We start from the raw sequence: 21,970 nt of genomic DNA, 5'->3' as shown, positions 1-21,970 counted from the left end.
TGTTGTTTTATTGTGAAACCATTTCCTTGTGCTTTCTGAGGCTTCACAGGATCAGCAGCTCTCCCACAACCAGCTGAAATGGGTTTCACACACTGATGCAGAATTGCTGGATTGTAGTTTGTTCGTGACGTGGTTCCACGTCCTGCTGAAACCGTGTGCCATTCGATCCGTCCCGGAGACTGGGTCCTGACTAAGAACCTCAAAAGGATGCACTGTGGGTCCCAGCGGTTCTGTGGACCCCTTCCAGGCTGGTGCCCATTTCATCGGAGTCCAGGGACACGTCCGGTGCCCCCCCGAGGGTGCAGCTGTATCGCCTGGCCCTTAGCCTGAGAAGGAGCCTAGCAACGGGACGTCGTGGCCCCGGACAGAGCGGGTGTGCAGTTCATTTCCCCTGTGGGAAAAAGGAATGGAACCCTGGATGCGTCAACACCGTCTCCCACCTGCACATTTGGTGGTGTTTCAGTGCAGAGGTTGGTGTCTGCCTCTGTTTGTTTTAGCAGCACTGTTTTCGCTGCTGTACATGCTGTCTGCTCTGACAGCAGGAGTTTCACCTGTTCCTCCTTCACCTTCACCTGGTACGTTTTCAGTTCCTGAGTTACACAGACTGCCACGCCATGTCATCAATCATCATGACGAACATGACAACTTGTGGTATGCACTTGCTAAGCAGACCACAACCAAAGTGATTAATAGCACATGTTACGTGTGTTTTCTGATCCCTCATGCCACACCGACTGGAGACGGGAGAGTGGCTGGTGCTATCCTTCCTGGCTGCCAGATCAGTGGGTAAATCTAACAGTACACATTTCCTCAATGCTTCTTTGCTTCTGAAGTTTTGTCCATGGATGCATGATTTTTCATTTCAGTCTATTAGGTTTCACAGAGACTTCTCCAGCAAGACTGATCACCTGATTTCTAAGTCTGTGATGCCTTCTCGTTCTGTACATGCAGTGGCCGCCCCGCTGTGTTTTGAGATGCCTTGGTTTGATGTGTATATGCTTTTAGGGGTAAGCAGTACCTGTAATCACACCATCCTTGCTTCATGTGGGTTTTTTTACTGCTGGATAGACCTCCCTGTAAGGATCCTAATTTTACGTTGTGTGCAGGAGAGAGTAATGTTAAAGGTCCCATATTATGCAAAATTCACTTTTTAATGGTTTTGGAACAGTCATACTGGTCCCCCCGCATGTGTAGGAGACCCGTAAGTGTGAAACTCTTTCAGGCGCTCTCTCTCCCCCCTGCTCCACCTCTAGGGAAGTAAGCGCTGAAATGAGCTTGTTTGAAAGCGTGTACGTTATGACGTCATAAGGGACAATAACCACTCCCCACAGAGCGATGGACCCGCTTACCGGCTCTCAAAGCCCGCCCTCTAAAAATCACCTAGCGCCCAGTGTTTTTCCCTCTTCGGCAACCCTCGTTAGCGGACATGGCTAAGCGACAGAAGCACTGTTCTGTTTGTGGCTGCATAAATGAACACGAAAACGTTTTTTTACTTCCATCCACTGAACCCACGAGGACTGAGTGGATTAATTTTATTTTTGGAGGAAATGTACCCGGAAAACTTCCAAAGGTTTTGCATGTCTGTGGCCAGCATTTCAAAGAGGACTGTTTCCACAACATGGGGGCATGGAAAGCAGGCTTCGCCGACCGTTTGAAGCTGAAGCCAGGTTCAATACCAACTGTCCGTGACACAGCTGGAGAGGTAAGAGCTGGCAGTTATTTTATCGTTTCGGCCTTATTAGTCTGATAGCTTGAAAATATATTAGCACTGTTGTAAATGTAGCCAAGTCACTGTTTCTACTGTTTGTATCCGGTGCCATTGTGCATCAGATTGATGAGCGTAGCTAGCTGTGTTCTCCGTGCGTCACGGTTTGGGTCGGTAATGGGGGCTTCAGGAATGGGTTCCGGTGTTCCGGCGTTTGTTTATCCTTCACTACGCTGTAATCAGCGTCTAGTTACCGCTAAGGCCTAACCTGTCAATCACCTCATGACGGGCGATGCGATGGGCGGAGCCAACAGCTGAGCTGCTCCACCAGGGTTCCGCCCACCATAAACGGCACATTTCTGAAGCTGCTAAAAAGAGGGAGGTGAAGAGAAGCCGCTGCACTCAAACTGAGGGTCGATTTGTCCATACCATGGCGGAAATATTTCATTTAGATATTAATGAATGGTCTCAGATTGGGAATAAAGTGTATAATATGGGACCTTTAAGTTGTCCTGGTTTGTCCCTATTTAACTCTTCTATCTCCATCTTCTATCTCTTCTATCTCCATCTTTTATCTCTTCTATCTCCATCTTCTATCTCTTCTATCTCCATCTTCTATCTCTTCTATCTCCATCTTCTATCTCTTCTATCTCCATCTCCTGAGGGTTATAGTTGTCCAACTAATGTGGGTTGGGTTTGCAGTTCAAAGTCCTTTTTGTATCTGCCTAGAAATTGGTGTGGTAGACGCTATCTATCTTATCTCATCCCTCACCTCCGTGTGTTTTCAGATCTTTCAGGGGTTCTCGCTCCTCCTCATATGACTACAAGGGCTCGTATCTCCATCACTAACTCAGTGCTTGGGGGTGTTTTTTTCCACACTATGGTACAGTTAACAATGCTTTTCAAATGGATGCATTAGCTGTAGAGTTAGAAAGTCTCACTTTTCTAAAACTAAGGGGTTCGACGTGTTAGATTACATTAGATTAGATAAACTTTATTGATCCCACGGACGGGAAATTCACTTATTACGGCAGCATTAAAAAGTGAAAGATAAAAAAGAAAAGAATAAATAGATAAACTTAAGAGTTCAATATAACACAATAAACACAAAAAAAAAACAATAACAGAATAAGGTGACGGTATAAATGACTGTGTAAACAGTGTAAACAGACTACAACATGACAGCCTGGTTCAGGTGTTACAGATTGGTGTAGAGTCTGACAGCAGTTGGGATGAAGGATCTGCGGAGCCTCTTTCTTACACCGTGGGTGTAACAGTCTGCTGCTGAAGGACCTGAGTTAAAGGCCCGCCGGGTCATGGACCCTGCAGAATAGGATGGCTCTGGATTTTCTCTTAGCTGAAAGGGGGGGGACCTGCAAGGTTATAGGGGACGAGTGTTGTACATTCATTCCTGATATATCTACTAATCTGTCTTCTGTTCATGTCACCTTAGAGATCTGTTATCTGGGATGGAGGCTCGTGATAGCTCTGATTTTTCTTCTAAATTATGGTCTTGGTTTCAGTCAGGGGGCTGGTGGCGTATCTTGCTCGCAGTCTTAGGCCCTATTTTTGCTGTTCTGATTACCTGCTGGCTTGTGGTGATTTTCCTCCCCCGGTGCCTCAAGGTTATGATAACATCTGCATTTCCTGGTCATTCCCTCCAGATGTTTGTTAGTGCTCAGGGCGATTTTTCTAACACCCCGTTAGATTTCCTGGTTTCTCCTCCCGCTTAGCCTCCCCGGATCTGTTATGATGATACTGGTCTTCTGCTTGATTTTTCTAGTGATGATGAAGTTTAGATTGTGTGGATTGTTCTCTGTTTAGTCATCTTAGTTTGCTCTTCATCTCATTCATATGTATTCTGATGTGTTTTTTTTTTGTTGTTTTTTGCTGGAAATCACATGTGTTGAATTGAGGGTGGGTTTTATTTCCCCATTCAGAGTTATGATGGAGTTTCTCGAATCCTTGTGACTTTCAACTTCTGATGTTTTGTCTGAATGTATATTGGGAAATGGGGAGTTGATTTGATTGTTGAATATAATCATTAAGGGTTTTTTTTTTACTACAAATACATTACTTTTATTGCTTTTATCTTTTATGGGTTTTCTGTTTTTTTGTTTTTTGTTTCCTCTGTCTTCCTATTGTTTTTCTGTTTCAATTGTTTTTTTCTTTGTTTTTATGTGTTCATTAGCAGGTTGATGTCACCGTGAGAGTTTTTGGTTCACTAGCTGATTGTGGTGTTCTCATTTTTATCCACTGTACATCTCTGCCTCAGTGGTTATCCTTGTTTGATGCATTTTTGGTGTTTTTTTCTTTTATGCTTTAATCTTATGAAATTTTCTTTTCTGGTGTGATCAATATGAAATGGGTTTCATTATGATCAAAAGAGGGGAATTGTTGTGGAAATTTCATATTATTCCCTTTACTATATTATGTCTACTGATCCCTCTCAGGGTAAACAGCTTGTTTAAGTTCTTGGTAATTGAGTTTAATACTGAGTAGCCTGTTGCTATCGTAAATGTGGATGCATTCTTTAGAACAGTTCGCTCTGACCTGTGTGACTTATCTGATACCAGCCAGGCGCCTCAGGATGACCCAGCCAGGCACTGGGGTTGTTTATGTGCTCACTAAACTGAAAAAGCTCATTAGGTTTGCTGAAGTGTCTAATCCTGTGTGAGGAACAGACAATCTCTTTGTTTGTATTTCATGATGTGCTGTGACGTGATCATTCTGCTTAAAAGATGCTGCATGTGTGTTTCTTATCAGATTCTGTTCAGATCTCTGTGCTGTCAGACCTCTGAACAGTCTCTCAGGAATTGCAATTCTATTCTTTCTATTTTTCCTATTCATTCTATTCTTTGTATTTTAATCCTGTGTTCAATAAACTTGTAATCATTTTTCACTTCAAAACCAGACTCCTCATTCCTTGACAGAGTAACTTTTTGCCTCAACACTCTTCAGTTATTATCTTGAGGTATGCAATCTGGTCATGATGGATTTTGGGAGCACACATGAGCTCAACCATTTCCTTGAGCTGCAGACACAGTTGCCACACCTGACTGTCCACAGGATTTTTGATCCTGTTACCAATCAACAGTGGCAACAGTCGCAATAGACACCAGTTCTGTGCTGCAGACCCGGCAAGTTTTTTGCCACATTCCTTAACCTCACATGGTTTACTGAGGCTATCATTTCCTAAGTATTTAAACTGTGAAATCGACCTGTTTAGCTCAGCATAAGTGAAATGCTTTTCTTGTTTCACTAAATGACTTACATACAATGCCAAATCATTAGAGACTACACCTTCAAATAAATCATGACCCAAACATGGGGGAAGCCCAGTGCAGACATGAAAATATTTCAGCGAATTGAAAGGTGAGTCAAACTTTACCCCCTGTACCATGTCTTGGCCAGTGGTGGACAGCTGTTGTACACTCTCTTTGTGATGAGTTATTGTTCTTTTTGGACCAAGCTTAAGTGGTGTCTTTTCAAAGTCACTTCTTTCAATCAAGCAGTATCTACAAAAATGTGTACTACAACTGAAGTTCTCGGTGAAGCCACCTAAACAGTGTGAACCAAGATTATCTCCACATATGGAAATTAAAGTTGCTTTGAGGGTATTTCCATCATCTGTCTCAATCCCTGTATCTTCTAGATCTTTAAGATCTTTGATAATGCTTGAGAAGACTTTCTCATGACCAAAATTCTTGAAATCATTTTCCCTGCACAGCAACACCAACTGCATGGGATCAATTGAGGAGCGATTGTGTGGCTGCACCTCACCAAGACTCATGTAAACACTCAAAACTTTATGTTTTTTCTTCCCTGAGCCAAGAGGATTCACGACCTCAAACGCATCCTGGTAAAGGATAATGGACAATGAAGAGGGGCTGTCTTTTAACAGAACATTTTCTTTAACATTTCTTCCATCTCCCACGTCCTCTACAACCATGTTCATAGAGATCCGATTTTTGGATTGGTGATACTGTTCTCTAACACTTGACTGTCTGAGGAGGGATTTTAATGTCTCTTTGATGGAAATGTACTGACAAAAGCGTTCTTTTCCAGCAGCATCGGTTCCTAGATAAATCTGGGTGGGTTCAACATAGTCAAAAAACTGCTTGTAAAATGTTTTCCTTGTTTTGTCAGATCTGAGAATTCCTTTGTTGTATGTTGTGAAGACATCCTCTTTAGAGAGATCTTGAATAATCATTTCTATCTCATTTTGTGGTATGTTTAGCTCAGAAAGCTTGCCCTTCAACTTTTCAAAAAAGTCTGACATAGAAGTGCTGTGGACATGCTGAAATCCATCAATAATGCACTGTATGGTGCTAGCTGGCAACAGCATTTTGGCCTGCATTTTCAGGTAAAAAAGAGCCAAGCTATGCAAAAATGTCTCTTGATGATCAACTCCACCTCTACATGATCACATGGAGTTGGAGTTCGATTCTCCTCTGGAGGCTGAGTACAACTTATTTTCAGGCAGAGTTGAAACCTGGGTTGTTTTTGCCTGCTTATGTTTCCTGGATAAATGTGTGGCAAAGGATGAGCGCACTCTGAAAAATTTGTTGCAGTTATCATAGGGACAGACAACTTTCTTGCCATCTTTAATATGAAATCTTAAGTGAGTGCATAATGCTGGAAAATTCTCTGCCACATAGGAACATGCCTCAACTCCACAAGCAAGAGTTTCTTTAAAATGAGTGTGTTTAGTCTGCGGCATGCAATTACGGTGGTTCCTATGCATATGGGACCTGAATGCAGAAAATGTTCGATAGGAAGCAGGGCATTGCTCTATTCCACATGCAAACTGATAATTAGCTGTGTGCTGATGTTTCTTCACATGACAACAAAATTGTCTTAATTCTGAAGTACAAACACTGCAAAATTTACACCTGTACATAGCTGCATGCGTCTGAATTTTTCCTAACTTTTATTTGCAAAAAATCATGGGATAAACACATCAGTGTTTGAAAAAGAGCTCAATTCATTATCAGCAAATGCTTCAACAGGTAATGTAAAGTAATTAATGTAAAGCAAAGTTTCCCTATAATTTTCTTTACCAGATAACGAGCTAATGCTTTACCAGGATGTCCAAGCAGTCTTTCTGATTATCTGATTATTTACATTCAATAAGGGATCTACATAGCTTAAGTTGTGGACTTCCTTGTGTCCACCTTTTATCTCACTACACTGTTATGTCAGAGATATAGCTTTTAAAAATGTAGCTTATGTGCAATAATACACCACAGCAGGTATTTAAGCAGGCTAACCGACATGAACAAGCTCAAAGCTAGGTTAGATTACATTAGCTGTCTCTAAATTCCCAGACTATTTTTTTCTTCCTTTACTCTAATTAAATACAATGTCTTTTTACCTGCCGTTTTGTCTGGTCTTGAGAAGAGCTGAAGGTTACCACTCTCATCACACCAAGCTCTAACCGGGCAGAACAGATGGGCAGGACAGGACAGCACTGCACCAGAATGGGCGGGAAAAAGCAAAGACAGAGACAAAACGATAATTCAATGTTGTCTTAATTTACCCCTTGAAATTTCAGTTTAAATAAGTTAAGAAAAACTAACAGCACAACCTATTTTTCCAGAGTATTTGAGCTAATTCGCTCTTTTAACCAAGCTAACACCACCTTTACATGGTTTCCCCAATGAAAAACAGTCTGATAGACGTTAGATGAAAAAAAAAACATACTCCCTTTCCCGATGATAAATAAATTAGTGTGGGAGGGTCTCATGACACCTGCTTAGCCTTACATTACGTTATAGCGTCCTGTGTTGCAGCTGACACAAACTGAAATAAATCTAAGCATTTGACCCCCCTCCCCAAAAATATAAAAAAAATTTTTTAATGAGTAACGTTAGGCGGGAGAGGCGGGTGTCGGGACACCTGCTTAACATTACCTTGTGACGTCCTGTGTTGCAGTTCCCACAAAGTGAATAAAGTCTCAGCAGTCGGTGTGGTTATGGTGGTAGTCGAACAACGAAGCGCTGCAAATTGGCAGAAATGGGCCTTTCGAGCATAAAATAACGATGATATCGCCACTGGCCGAAACTCCGTTTCTGAGTCCTTCTCCCTCCTCGTTAAGGAACAAATACGTCACGCGCCCACATACGCCTAAACAAGCAGCAGCACGCAGAAGGCCTGCGCTGCGCGGTGTACCTCCGCCTCTGCCTGATCAGAACTTTTACCCAGGCAAACATGGCCTGAGCAAGGGAGGAAAGTGCTTACTATAGAATATGAAAGTAATTTCACTACCCATATTTTAAGTATAATTTTAATGTTACTTTACTTGTCACCACAAAAACGTAATATCATTAACAAGACATCCCCAGCCTAAATAAATAACTAAATAAAAAAATAATAAAAACTTTCCCTGGTATCATACCTACAAGGGATGGCACTGGGGTGGAGGAAAATCTGAAAATGGCTGGCAGTGAAAGTTAAAATGTAATGTATTATTGCAACCACCACTAAAACAATAAAAAATACATAAACACCATTCAAATCAAACCATATAGGCTAGTTACAGCAGCACTACTGCCAATGTTTGAGCAGTAAATTACCGTAATTTAAAAAAATACAGTAAGTTACTGTAAATAATAGCACTATACCCATAATGCAAAGCAAATTACAGTAACTAACTGCAGAAATTTTTTAAGGTAAGTTTATTGGGCCTTTTGTGGTAATTTACTGTAAAAAATACAGCAAAGGCTAACGTCTTGGGCTCTGGACCCAGTGTCCTCGAGAAGGGTTGGACTCACTTCCATTCTGAAGTAGCTCCCAGTAGGAGGTGCCAAGCAGGTGTGAGCATGCTCATTGTGCCCCCCCACTGGCACCTGTACATTGGAGTTTACCTCGGTGGACGAAAGGGTAGCCTCCCTCCACCCTCAGGTGGGGGGACGGGTCCTGACTGTTGTTTGTGATTATGTACAGAGTGGCATTTCAGAATACCACTCAGGTGAAGAGAGGGGTGGAGCTGTCAACTGATCACCAGCTGGTGGTGAGTTGGCTTAGATGGTGGGGGAGGATGCCGGTCAGGCCTGGCAGACCCAAACCTGTTGTGAGTGTCTGCTGGGAACGTCTGGCGGAGTCTCCTGGCAGAAAGATTTTTAACTCACTTCTCCTACAGAGCTTCAACCATGTCCCAGGTGAGGCACGGGACATTGAGTCCGAGTGGGCTGTGTTCCGTGCCTCTATTGCTGAGGTGGTCAACTGGAGCTGTGGGCGTAAGGTCATCAGTGCCTGTCGTGGAGGTAATCCCTAACTCACTGGTGGACACCAGTAGGGAGGGATGCTGTCAAGCTGAAGAAGGAGTCTTATCTGGCCGTTTTGGCCTGCGGGACTCCAGAGGAAGCTGATGGGTATTTGCAGGCTAAGCAGGACGCGGCATTGGTGGTCGCTAAGGCAAGAACTCGGGAATGAGAGGAGTTGGGAAAGGCCCTGGAGAATGACTTCTGGATGGCTTTGAGAAGATTCTGATCCACCATCCGATGGTTCAGCAGGGGAAAGCAGTGTTCCATCAACACTGTGTACAGTGGGGATGGGGGGCTGCTGACCTCGACTCGGGACGTTGTGAGTCGGTAGAGGGAATACTTCAAAGACCTCCTCAATACCTCCAACATGTTTTGTGATGGGGAAGCAGAGTCTGGGGACCCTGGCCTTGGCTCTCTTATCTCTGGCGATGAGGTCGCTGAGGTGGTAAAAAGCTCCTCAGTGACAGGGACCCAGGGGGTGGATGAGGTCCACTCAAAATTCATTAAGGCTCTGGATGCTGTAGGGCTGTCTTGGTTGACACGCCTCTGCAGCATTATGTGGACATCTGGGAGAGATCCCCTGGACTGGCAGATTGGGGTGGTGGTCCCCCTCTTCAAAAAGGGGGACCTGAGGGTGTGCTCCAACTCACATTCCACAGCATCCCTGGTAAGGTCTATTCAGGGGTCCTGTAGAGCAGGATCTGTCTGATAGTCGACCCTCGGACTGAGGAGGAGCAGTGTGGTTTTCGTCCCGATAGTGGAACAGTGGACCAGCTATACACCCTCTTAAGGGTCTCGGACGAAGCATGGTGGTTTGCTTAACCAATCTACATGTGCTTTGTGGACTTGGAGAAGGCATTTGACCATGCCCCCCGGGACTCTTGGGGGATGGGGGTGGGGGGGTGTTGGTCCCACATGGCATGCCACCGGAGTCGGGCTGATATTACGATGTGTCCGTAGGGACGAAGGAAGGGGTGGGGGGGGGCAGCGGGGTCCTGGTGGGGGTTAGGGCTCATGGGGGGTGGAGTCTGCTCTCCTTCTTGCTCACTCTCCTCCCGCCATGGGCTGGGTGGATGGGGGCGTTGTGCCTTGGGCCCAACCAGGATATGTGTGTGCAACCTGGGGCTCTCTGGTCCCCTGGTGTGGTGGCGTTGGCTGCCAAGGATGGGTGGGCGTTTGGGGTGCTGGTGCGTTGGACTCTTGGCTGGGCCGGGGCTTTGCCCTTCGGCCCTCGGGTGGTCTTGGGGAGGTGGGGCGCCTACAGCAGCCAGCTAAGGAGTTGGCTGCTTGGGAGAGAGATCTCTCTCCTGGTTGTGCCCCTCTCCGAGCCCCTCTCCTCCCCCGCCACCCCACATCATACACACCACACATAGGGCACTGTGGGGCGAGTGGAGGCAGTGGGCTTGGCTGAGGGGTCCCCATTGTGGGATCCCCGGTGGACTCCTGCGACTTCCTGCCCCACTAGATTTTAATCACAACCTAGACATCAATATACATTTAGGGCCTCGGGGGGATGGGCTGTGGGTGGGCAGACAGGAGTAATATAAATATAATAAAAATATCAAGGGAGCCATGTATACAACATGTCTACCTTGGTAGAGCAAATATGTCAAGCAAAATATGGCACACCGACCACCGTTCTGTATGTTAGGATGCTGGACAGGACACGGTAAAAAAAAGAAAAAAAAAAGAGGTAACATCGCTAAATATAGCGGTGAAGTCGCTACGTTGGCAACACTGACTACAACCAGCTACCGACTGTAAAAGGGGTGTGCCACTGTGCCCTTGTTATTTAGGCAGCTTAATGAAGCTTTGGCCTTGGGTTCAACCCCTGGTGGTTGGCAAACTACAGGGTGAGAATGTACGTGATCAGAGATGCAGCAGATCCGCACTCTGAATGTAAATATCGTTGACGATCAAGTGAATTTAACTGTGGCCACCAAATCATGATCACGATCAAAATCTGATTAATTATGCAGCCCTACTAGTCAGGATACCTCCAGGACGCCTCCCTGATGAGGTGTTCGGGCATGTCCCATCTGGAGGAGGCCGCGGGGAAGACCCAGGACATGCTGGACGGACGACATCTCTCGGCTGGCCTGGGAACGCCTCGGGATTCCCCTGGATGAGCTGTTGAAATTTCACAGTTTCATCCTTCAGCCAAAGCTGCTCTTCCTCCTGACTGCTGAGGAGTTCCTCCTCTTCCTCTTTAATACGAGCAGACTCTGGTTGCTCCTGGTCCAGGTTTGAGTTCTGGTTGCACAGCTGCTGGTCATCTTGAAGAGCTTCATCCACCTTGTAGACATATTGATGTGGAACCTCTGGAGGGATAAAGGGACAAATGAAAAACATGAAGAAAGATTTTAGTTTAGGGTAATTACTAGGGTTCCAAAAAAATAAACTTTTTTGTACTTTTACTCGTTCCAGACTCTTGGTAGTTTTTCTCAGTTTGGGGACTGTGGGTAGTGACCGAAAGAACAAGATCGCGAGTACAAGCGGCCGAAATGAGTTTTCTCCACAGGGTGGCCGGGCTCTCCCTTAGAGATAGGGTGAGGAGCTCGGTGGTCCGGGAGTGGATCAGAGTAGAGCCGCTGCTCCTCCACATCCAGAGGAGCCAGATGAGGTGGCTCGGGCATCTGGTTAGGATGCTTCCTGGACGCCTCCCTGGTGAGGTGTTCCAGGCACGTCCCACCGGAAAGAAGTCCCGAGGAAGACCCAGGACACGCTGGATGGACTACATCTCTCGGCTGGCCAGGGAACACCTCAGGATTCCCCTGGATGAGCTGATGAATGTGCCGGGGAGAGGGAAGTCTGGGTTTCCCTGCTTAGGCAGCTGCCCCCACAACCCGACCCCGGATAAGGATGGATGGAGGAACGGATGGATGGGCTGGGTTTGACAAACCAATTTTTTTATTTTAATTATTAAAATAAAATAAGATTATTACAGTAATCTGATTACTGCCAGATAACTGATTTTGATTGACAAGTAGATGAACTCAGTGTTTTATATATTAAAAAGTTAACTGAGATCATCTTTAATATTGAAGAAAAACAGGTGGTGTTACATAATCAGGTATAAATGAATCGATATCAAATCAGATTTAATCGAAATTGAATTGAAATAGGTTGTTGTGAATGGAATTGATTCAGGAAATTAGTGACGACATCCAGTCCTGATATATACGTGTGAGCAGGACGGCAGGACCTGGGCCGGCATTGAAAGCCTCGATCGGTTCTGCTGTCCGACCTGTTGTGTGCATGCGTGGTGTCGGAACAGCTCTAGTATGTTGATGCTAGCAAGCCACGTTCCGTCCCACAACTTTGGCTCGCTGACCCGGCATTTAAAGACCGGCTTTAGCCGGTCATGGGGAACGATCGGGAAGCTTTTTGTAAAGTGTGCAGGAAAACCAATAATGTGACCTGGAACGGTGTCACAGCGATCATATCACATGGTTTTTGGTGCAACTGCAAACAACCACCTGGTTTGTTGCTGTACTGTTCCATCTCCCATCAGCCCAAACATAAAAGCTACTGGTTATTCCAGCCTTGGACATACAGGGTCTATATGGGATTTCCTGCTACCACAGAGAAAATACCAGTTCATTTTATGTGCTGTGTTAAAGTGACAGGTGGATATTTCAGTACTGCTGCTGCTCAGCTAAACTAGTCTGTACACGTAGGCTACCGTCCACATCTGTCCACATCTGTCCTGGTCCAGCTCAGAAACAGCTGTAAACTGGGCCAATGAGGAACATTTTCTTAGTCCAGGTTAAAGCTGATGAGGAGACTTTGTGACTTCATCAGTATGTTTATCTGGCTGGAAATCTGCTTGTTGGCTTATTTTACTGCATGAAATCTTTGGTGGGTCCTGCTGGACCAAACAGACCTCCACAGGTGGGCTGCTGCATGGAAAAGTTTAATATGTTTAATATGCCTTAAATTGTAATGTTTTATTTTAGGATTAAAACACTGCTCTTTTAAAATAATGCAAAACATAAAAGAACCAGTCTTTTGAACGACTCTTTGAAGTGACGACTCCCGAATGAACGACTCGTTTCAAAGAGCCATAAGTCCCATCACTACAAAACACACTCATTTTAAATGGGAACATCATCTTCCCCAAATAAAGATGAAAATGAAGCTTTTTTCCTGAAAGGACCAAATTATCAGTCAGTTTTAGGTATTTACCCAGTAAGAACATGTGAAGTTCACTTACTTACCCGGTAACTGCAGCTAGTTCAAATGGGTAAATACGAGGAAACTACTGTTCAACAGCTTCATAATTACTCTGGATTTACCCATGAAGTTCTTAGTAGCAGCAACACATGACGGTAACTACAGAAACATGTCAGTAAAAACGTAGAAAGAAAGAAGTGTTGAAGTACAGTGAAAAGCTTCTATTATTTCCTGCTAACTACGTCCCTGCAAATATCTGCATTGGGGTGGTAGAGATGTGAAACGTCTGCAACCAGCCCACAGTGGCATCTCAGCGTCTCTCTTAGTGTTTCTGCCTGAAACTGCAGCTGCAGCATCATTTTCCTCTCAGTCTAAAACTAAATGCTGCCACGTGGACTACAGATGGGAATTAGTGAGAACGCTGGAATCTGCTACAGAGCATCTTTACCTTGTGGATCAGGTTTTCTACATGGTCCCTGACAAATAAAGCAAATAAATCTAAACTAAATGTACCGTAGAGCTCTGATCAGGATCCTCCATGAGTCCATGTGTTAGTTCATTCAGACCATCCCAGTGTTTCATACCTGTTCTGATTAACTTTATCTGTGGATTCCAGGTGATATCCAGCAGCCTGCGCTGACGATCGATCTCTTCTTCGTACTGGACGATGGTTTTTTCAAACTCTGTGAATATTTCTTCAGCAGCAGCAGTTAGTCGCTCGCTGATAAACTCTCTCAGATGCTGAACTGAAGACATTGTTGCTGAAACACTGAAATATTCAGCTGAGAGACGACAACACAACCGTCTTCCTGCTCCGTCCTCACACGAGGAAAGCTAACGATGCTGCTAGCGGCTTGTTTACTTCCGGTTGGTGTCACACTGGGAAGTTCCGGCAGCAGAAGAGGAAGTCAACCTTTTATTCCGCTTTGTATTGGAAACATTACTTACTTAAATGTACTTACTTAAATATAATTTAACTTCTAAATGTACCGTAGTACTTACCTAAATATGATTTAATTATATACACCAATGACGTCAGAAACTAATGTTTAACCCTTTATAGGAATTTATTCTTTGTCCAATTACAAGACGTTTGAGAGCTAATCTGAATGTATAAATAAAACCTAAAAGCACTCAGAGACCACAGACCTCCACCAAGCCATTGTAATGTGTTCCCAGTGATTTTAGACATTAACTTTGAGCCAGAATCTGATGGTAAACTTATCCCTAGAAAAAGAAGAAAATCCTGGATCCTGATCCAGATCACCCCCAAAATCTAATCACTTGTTTCCTTTCTATTTTTGACATTTCCAGAAAATTTAACCAAAATCTCTCCATTTTTTTTGTTATGCTGCTAACAGAAAACAGACAACGCAACGCTGCTGAAAACATGACCTCTGCTTTGGGGGAGGTAATAATTTAAAGTGATTATGGTTTTCTCTCAGCTTTTTTCAGACACCTGCAGGATGACACACTTTCTCCTCTCCAGGCTGTAGAGCTCTGTGGTAATCAGTCTTTATGTCAGACTGGTTTGAGCTGACAGAAATGCTGCACTAACTCAGATAAAACTAGAACTGTGCTGAGCAGAAAAGCAGCTCAAGTTCATGAGTCTCCTCCTACTGCTTGACTGCAGCTGTGAACATCAGACCAAACACAAAACCTCTCACAGATAATTCATCCTGAACTCCAGGTCCACCATTTCTCCTCTGGAAACATGGAAACACTGGCTGTGATTTGCTTCTTTTCAGCTCTCGTAGGTACGTATTTTTATTTTATTGTCTCTTATTTGATCTTTTATTGGTGATGATGGGACTCAGTTTTCGGGTCTGTTTCACTCTTTACCTGCAGCTCTTTCTGACTGTAAAAGGACTCAATAAATAAACTTTACTTTCTTACTAGAATATGTGTGTATGAATGGTCAGAGCTGATCTTACATGAACATTTCCAAGAATCACAACAAGTTGGTAAATTCAACACTTTGCAGGAAAATGTCCTCGTGCACTAAACGTGCACAGATCTGTGCATAAACATGATGAATAAATGAGGACCCTGTTCTACATCAATAACACATCTAAGCTCCTGAGATCAGAGTGATGAAGATGAAGCAGCCAGACAGTTAACCAGGAGGAAGAGTAACTGAGAGAAGAGAAACTACAGATGAAAGAGGAGACGGAGAGATTCAGGGAGGAGCTGAGCTGTTACTGAACTATAGAAGAGACACAAACTTCCACATTCAACACAGTTCAACACACAAACCACAAACATCACCTTTATTCAACATGCTGTCTTTGCAGACATTTGGATTCACTCTGCTGTTTCTAGTCATTCTAACAGGTTTGTTTGCTTCTTTAAAACATCCATTTCTGGATTTTCTGCTTCTTCTTCAGTTATTTGACTTCTCTCTTCCTTTAGGTGTCAGCTGTGAAGAACTCACTGCAGTCAAGAATGAAGAGTCCAGTTTAGAAGGAAGCTCTGTTACTCTGTCCTACACTTACTCTAAAACACCAACTGGACAGGATTATTTCTTCTGGTATCGACAATATCCAGGAAAACCACCGGAGTTCCTGATCTCTCACTTTGGAACAGGATCAAAAATATCTCCTTCAGTTCCTGGACTGTCTTTTAAAGTGAGTGCAGATAAGAAACAACTGGATCTGGAGATCTCCTCTGCTGCAGTGTCTGACTCTGCTGTGTACTACTGTGTTCTGCAGCCCACAGTGACAGGAAGCAGCAAAACTCTGTACAAAAACCTTTGGAGCAAAGACAACGCAAAACTCCACAACGTCCACTAGAGGGCCTCACACACTGTTAAAGCTCTGATTGTTGAGTCATTGGACTGATGACAAAGACAAGAGAGAAATGAAGCAGTAAAGATCAGAGACAGAGACAGAGCTGCTGTGGAAGCAGGAAACAATCTGATTGGTTGAGCTGAACTGAAAACATCATGGCCCCGCCCACTGAACTTCAGCTCATCCAATGACATTATTTCTTCCTCATTCTACTGCAGTGGAAGAACATTGTTCATCTGCTGTGTGTCTGGCTTTAAGAACTCCAAAGACATGTTGCTTTACCTCTTTTTGCTTCTATCTCACATTCTAGGTGAGTTTAAGAACAGGGATTAAAGTTTGCTTGAAGCTGCTGCATTAACCACATATACAGACTGCATTTCACTACTTTTCTGCTTTCTTTGCTCTGATAGAATGAAAATCATCTTTGGATCATCTTGTAAATTGAACTGACAGAGTTCTACAGTTGATTTAGTTGTGAATGTCCACAGAGTAACACTGTACAGGAGACATTTTCCACTGTCTTCTCCTCTCAGCCTCATGGACAATGTTAGTCTGATGGCTTCATTTTCTCTACTTTTTCCAGGACTAAAAGCTGCAGACACAATCTCTCCTGATCAAGATGAAGTCAGTGGAAGAGAAGGACGACCTCTCACACTCACATGCACATATCAGACAGGTTATAGTGACATTTATCTTTACTGGTACAAACATCATTCTGACCTTCAGGCTCCTCAGTTTATACTCTATAAAGGAGCAAAAGGCTACACAGGTGAATACATTCCTGATATCAATCAATCAATCAATCAATCAATCACTTTATTTGTCCCCCGAGGAGGCAATTGGTTGTACAGCAGAGAAGCAACACAAATAACATATATAAGAAAGTTAAAAACGAGTATAATCAATAAGAACAATAAAAATTTCATTCATTCAAGACTCTAGGCAGCTACCTTTTCCTCCTGGAATTGAGGATAGAGATAGCAGAAGGAACAAAGGAATGTTTATATCTGTTAGTCTTTGCTAATGGAAGTCTAAGCAATGAGCCAGATGGAAGAAACTGAAACTGATGATGTAATGGATGTGAGCTGTCAGACAGGATAGATTCTGCTTTCTTAAGCAGCTGTCTGTTATACAGATTCTGCAAAGTTTCTTGAGCACTTCCAGATATTTTTCCACAGACATGAACAACCTTACTGAGAACATTTTTCTGTTTTACACTCAAAGATGAAAACCAACAAATGAAAGAGAAAGTCATGACAGACTCAATAAAAGTACGGTAAAACATGGTCATCAGGGAGGAGTCCACCTGGAATTTTGCGAGTTTCCTCAGACAAAATATACGCTGCTGACATTTCTTGTAGATCGTGTCAGTGTTGCTCTCAAATGTCAATTTACTGTCTATTGTGGTCCCTAAATACTTATATGACTCCACAATTTCTACCTCTTGACCATCCACGACTGTGCCAACAGGAGAGGGACGCGTTCGTCTGAAATCGATGCACATGTCTTTTGTCTTGGCTACATTTAAGGTTAAAAATGACTCCTGGCACCACTTTAAGAAATAATCAGCTACAGGACCATGAGAGGTTTCTGTACTGTTCAACAAGCTTAAAATAACTGTATCATCAGCAAATTTCAGGATGTGATGATTGTCAAACGTGCTACAACAGCTGTTGGTGTACAGAATGTACAGCAGGGGAGAGAGGACGCAACCTTGCGGTGAGCCGGTGGATGTTACAGATATGTCAGAGAAATGTTCATTTACTCTGACTCTCTGGGTTCTATATGTTAAGAAATCCAAAATCCAACCAACTATGTTACCATCCAGACTAAAATTATCGATTAGTCTCTGAATAAGCAGATGGGGTTGAATAGTATTGAAAGCAGAGGAGAAGTCAACAAACAGCAATCTAGCATGATGGTGAGAGCTCTCCAGGTGCTTGAAGATATAGTTCAGCAGAGTTAAGGTGGCATCCTGGACCCCCCTCCCGGACCTATAAGCAAACTGTAGGGGATCGAGCAAATGTTCTGTCCTATTCAGGAGTTCAGCTTTAACCAGTTTCTCAAATGCTTTCATGACCAAAGACGTCAGAGCAATGGGCCTGAAATCATTCAAGGTTCTGGGATGTTTAACTTTGGCAGCAGGAACTATGGTGGCCTGTTTCCATGTAAGAGGAACCTTCTGCTGAGAAAATGACAGATTAAAAATGTAGTTAAAAATCGGACCAAGTTGTTCAGCACAGGTGGAGAGCATAAGCGATATTCCTCAGAAACATCGTCTACAACAACCAGCCTGACCATCAGCGAGCTAACCCTGGCAGACACAGCTCTCTACTACTGTGCTCTAGAAACACAGTGATACAAAGTGTAGAAGAGGCTGTACAAAAACCTGAACACAGATATCTGACTACTCTTCAAAGAGGAGGGAAGTGGTATTCAGACCACAGCTTCATATCAGATGGATTCTGCTCATTCCTGTTTTATCAGAGTCTCTGTGGTTCCAGCTGCAAACACTAATTATTCTAATAGAAAAACTCACCAACAATGTGCTTCATAGAGCTTTGGAAAGAATAGAAAATGTTTTAAAATGTGTTATAGAGAAGATAAAATGAAGAAAACCAAGCAGAGGTTGCAGAGCACTGAAAAGCAGAGTTTATATTTCCACCTAAACAAATCAAATCTCAAACCTATAAGGTTTTATAGACAATGATGCAGAGTGAATCAGCAGTGTTAGGAGAGTAGAGTAAGACAGACGTCACCATTTACCCAAAATATAACCACATATATACAAATATACATATATTTCTATATACATACATGTTATGGGCCAGATGTAATTCAGGACCTTGTTCTACATTTCTGGTGTATTGATCTTCCCTTGATGCAAAGTTTCTTCTTCTTTTTTAATGATCAACTTTTTATTCTGTTCCATCTCCAACTTTTCCACAATAGAACATAATAATAATTTTGAATATTTATAGATCTCCCTCTTCTTCTTCTGATACTATGAAAAATATAACGTCAACAGTCAATTCTTTCAAAAACAACAGTGAGCTGATTATTCTGGGAGACTTCAATAGTAACTGGCTCCATCGTTCATCTGCCAGTGATAGACATCTAGTAGCTAGTGCCAACCTCACACAGTTAATTAATGAACCTACCAGAGTCCACCACCTTCCCTCAACGTTAATAGACTGGATACTAGTCTGAAATCCAGAGAGAATAATTACATCCGGTGTAACTGCTTCAGTCACCATTTAATAGTGTTTTGTGTATGGAAGATCAAAACTCCCACCTGGATATATTAATGTAAGACAATATAAAAATATAAATACGGAGCTTCTCCTGACTGACCTTGCTAACATTACCTGGACTAGATTTCAGTTGATGCCCTACGTCACAGATGCATGGGAATTCTTCCATTCTGAAGTGAAGGTCATTGATAAACATGCTTCTTTCTAAACTATTCATGTTAAAAGAAGACATCTTCCATGGGTTCGTTCTGATTTAATTAACCTTTACAAACAAAGAGACCAAGCTTGGACTAAGTATAGGAGCTCTAAAGAACCAGCTGATTGGGAGAGATACCGTCAGCTTAGAAATCACTCCAAAACACAAACTAGGGATGCCAGGTCAAATTATTATAAGGAAGCCTTCACCCAAATCATAAGAACCCCAAATTACTTTGGAATAAATTGGATCAACTTCTTAATAGGTCCAGAAAAACCGTACCTAACTGTGTCAATGTTAATAATAGTGTAATATCCGACCCTCACTTGATCTCTGAAGTTTTCAATCATCATTCTCCTCCATAAGTAGTGGACAACACTCAGACAACACTAGCTATTTATCTTTCACTGGTCCTTTAAACAGAGCAGTGCCGGAGGGATCATTCTCCTTCACCCAGTTTTCTTACTCACATGTTCAACAAGCAGGTAATGAACATAAAAATAACAGTAGTGTGGGTCCTGATGGCCTAGAAGTTAAATTTCTTAAACTTGGATCCAGCGTACTTGTTTACCCATTAACAGATCTATTTAATTTATCCATAATTACATGCTCTATTCCTCTTATCTGGAAAACTGCAAGGATAACACCCCTATTCAAAGGTGGTGATCACACTGATGTAAGTAATTACCGACCTATTTCTATTTTATGTGCCATCACCAAATTATTTAAAAAAACTGATCTTCCATCAACTAACCAATTATCTTAATCATTTTGATATCTTATCACCCAATCATTCAGGCTTTCGGTCTGGCTACTCAACAACTACTGCTCTACTTAAATTTATAAATGATGTGCTCTCTTCCTCAGATCAAAATCAGTATACAGGTGCCATATTTCTTCATCTCTCATTTTACAGGAATCCGCTTCTCAGCTGTCTGACTTCTGTTGAGGCTCTTAAATCATCATTTAGATCAGGGGCGTCAAACTCAAACACACAGTGGACCAAAATGAAAAAACTGGAACAAGTTGAGGGCCGCCTGGTTCAATATTTAAAACTCATTTAAATCACCTTATTGCACATACTGAACCTGGAACTAACGGAGTCTACAAGTTATTTCCTAGAAAACAACATTAATAATCAAATAAATGAAAAAATAGCAATTTCAAGTATTTTCCTACAGGCAAAGAACCAAAAATTATTTTACTCAATTTAAAAATAAAACGTCCTGTAACAGCAAGAGAATAAAAATGTAAAAAATGAAACTTCATTAAAGGACAGTTTGCTGCTCTGTGACGCTCACTGGTCTCAAGATGATATGTCTGTTTGCTCAAAAGCCTGGTTCATTATTATCAGGTATTTATTGTGTATACACACACACACACACACACACACACACACATACACATATATATATATATATATATGTTAATCCTGGGCACGTTAACACGTTAACGTAACACTTAATTAACGCCGTTAATTTTTTTAATCGCGCGTTAATTTTATTTTTTTAATCGAGCCGCTGGCTTTGATGACAGAAACATGGCGTCCATGTCTCTCTTCCCTGCTGCAGCGGTGCGTCTGACGTGATCGGGAGAGAGCGGGTTCATTAAAATAAAGACATGTTTTCTGTCTCGAACAGGAATAAAAAAAAAAAAGAACTGACGTTTCTCTTTGTCTAAATACATGCAGATGGACAGAATGTCGTAATTTTTGGACGGGAAACTTTTTTATTATTATTTTTTTAATAAATGCGGTTTTAATTTATGCAAGACAGCAAAGGTAAGACATGCTTTCTGACTTTTACAAACGTGCAGCATAAATCGGGTCTTCTTCTGCCTCTGGTTCGGTGAATCTTGGTCATATTAAGATGAAACTTCCAGCTGTGGAATCTGAGAGATGTGAGCTTTCAGTAGAGGAGTCGTTTGTTCGTGTTCATGCCGTGGGGTGGACACGGGGAGACATCATTTGTGTTTACATATTTTTTGGACTTTGTGTAGCTGCTCTTTAAATAATTTGTTGTCTTAACTGTGTTTGTTGGTGATAGAAATGGTTTTACTGAGCTGGTAGCTGAGATTCTGGACTTTCTGTGGATACCACACATGTTTATAGTTACATCTACAGACCTGACGCTACACCCGGAACGAGATGTTAACCCTTAACTCCCGGTAGCGGAGGCTGAAAATGAAAGTTTAGAGAAATTAGAGGCCAGAAATCTGGATAATAAAACACTGAAGGAGCATGGATGGAAGTTTTTGTGCATATTGTGAATATTTCTCTCTCCTCACCATCTAGAAGCTGTGAGATTCTCATCCTGCTTTCTGTCTGTTCACCTGATGCTGATATTCATCACATATTGTTCCTTCTGTCTTTAAAAGGAAGCAGCTTCACAGCTTTAAATTCATCCTGCTGACTTTTTACCTTTTAGTTAGTAAATCCTGAGGATTTCATCCTTCTTTCTCATAAATATTTGGTTTTATATATGAAGAAATATTTTATCTGAAAACTGCTGCTAAACCTGTTTATGTGTTTAGTGCAGGGGTCTGCAGCCTTTCCAATCCAAAGAGCCATTTTTCCTCAGACA

The 21,970-nt window shown here is 42.6% G+C and overlaps 1 pseudogene; it reads right to left on the bottom strand.

Moving 5' to 3' along the window:
- Nucleotides 1–21,970, bottom strand: part of LOC121645115 — a 44,286-nt pseudogene that overhangs the window by 9,165 nt on the left and 13,151 nt on the right.

This window comes from Melanotaenia boesemani, chromosome 8 (assembly GCF_017639745.1).
Source record: "Melanotaenia boesemani isolate fMelBoe1 chromosome 8, fMelBoe1.pri, whole genome shotgun sequence".
Taxonomy (NCBI): domain Eukaryota; kingdom Metazoa; phylum Chordata; class Actinopteri; order Atheriniformes; family Melanotaeniidae; genus Melanotaenia; species Melanotaenia boesemani.
This window is presented reverse-complemented; position numbering and strand designations above follow the sequence as displayed.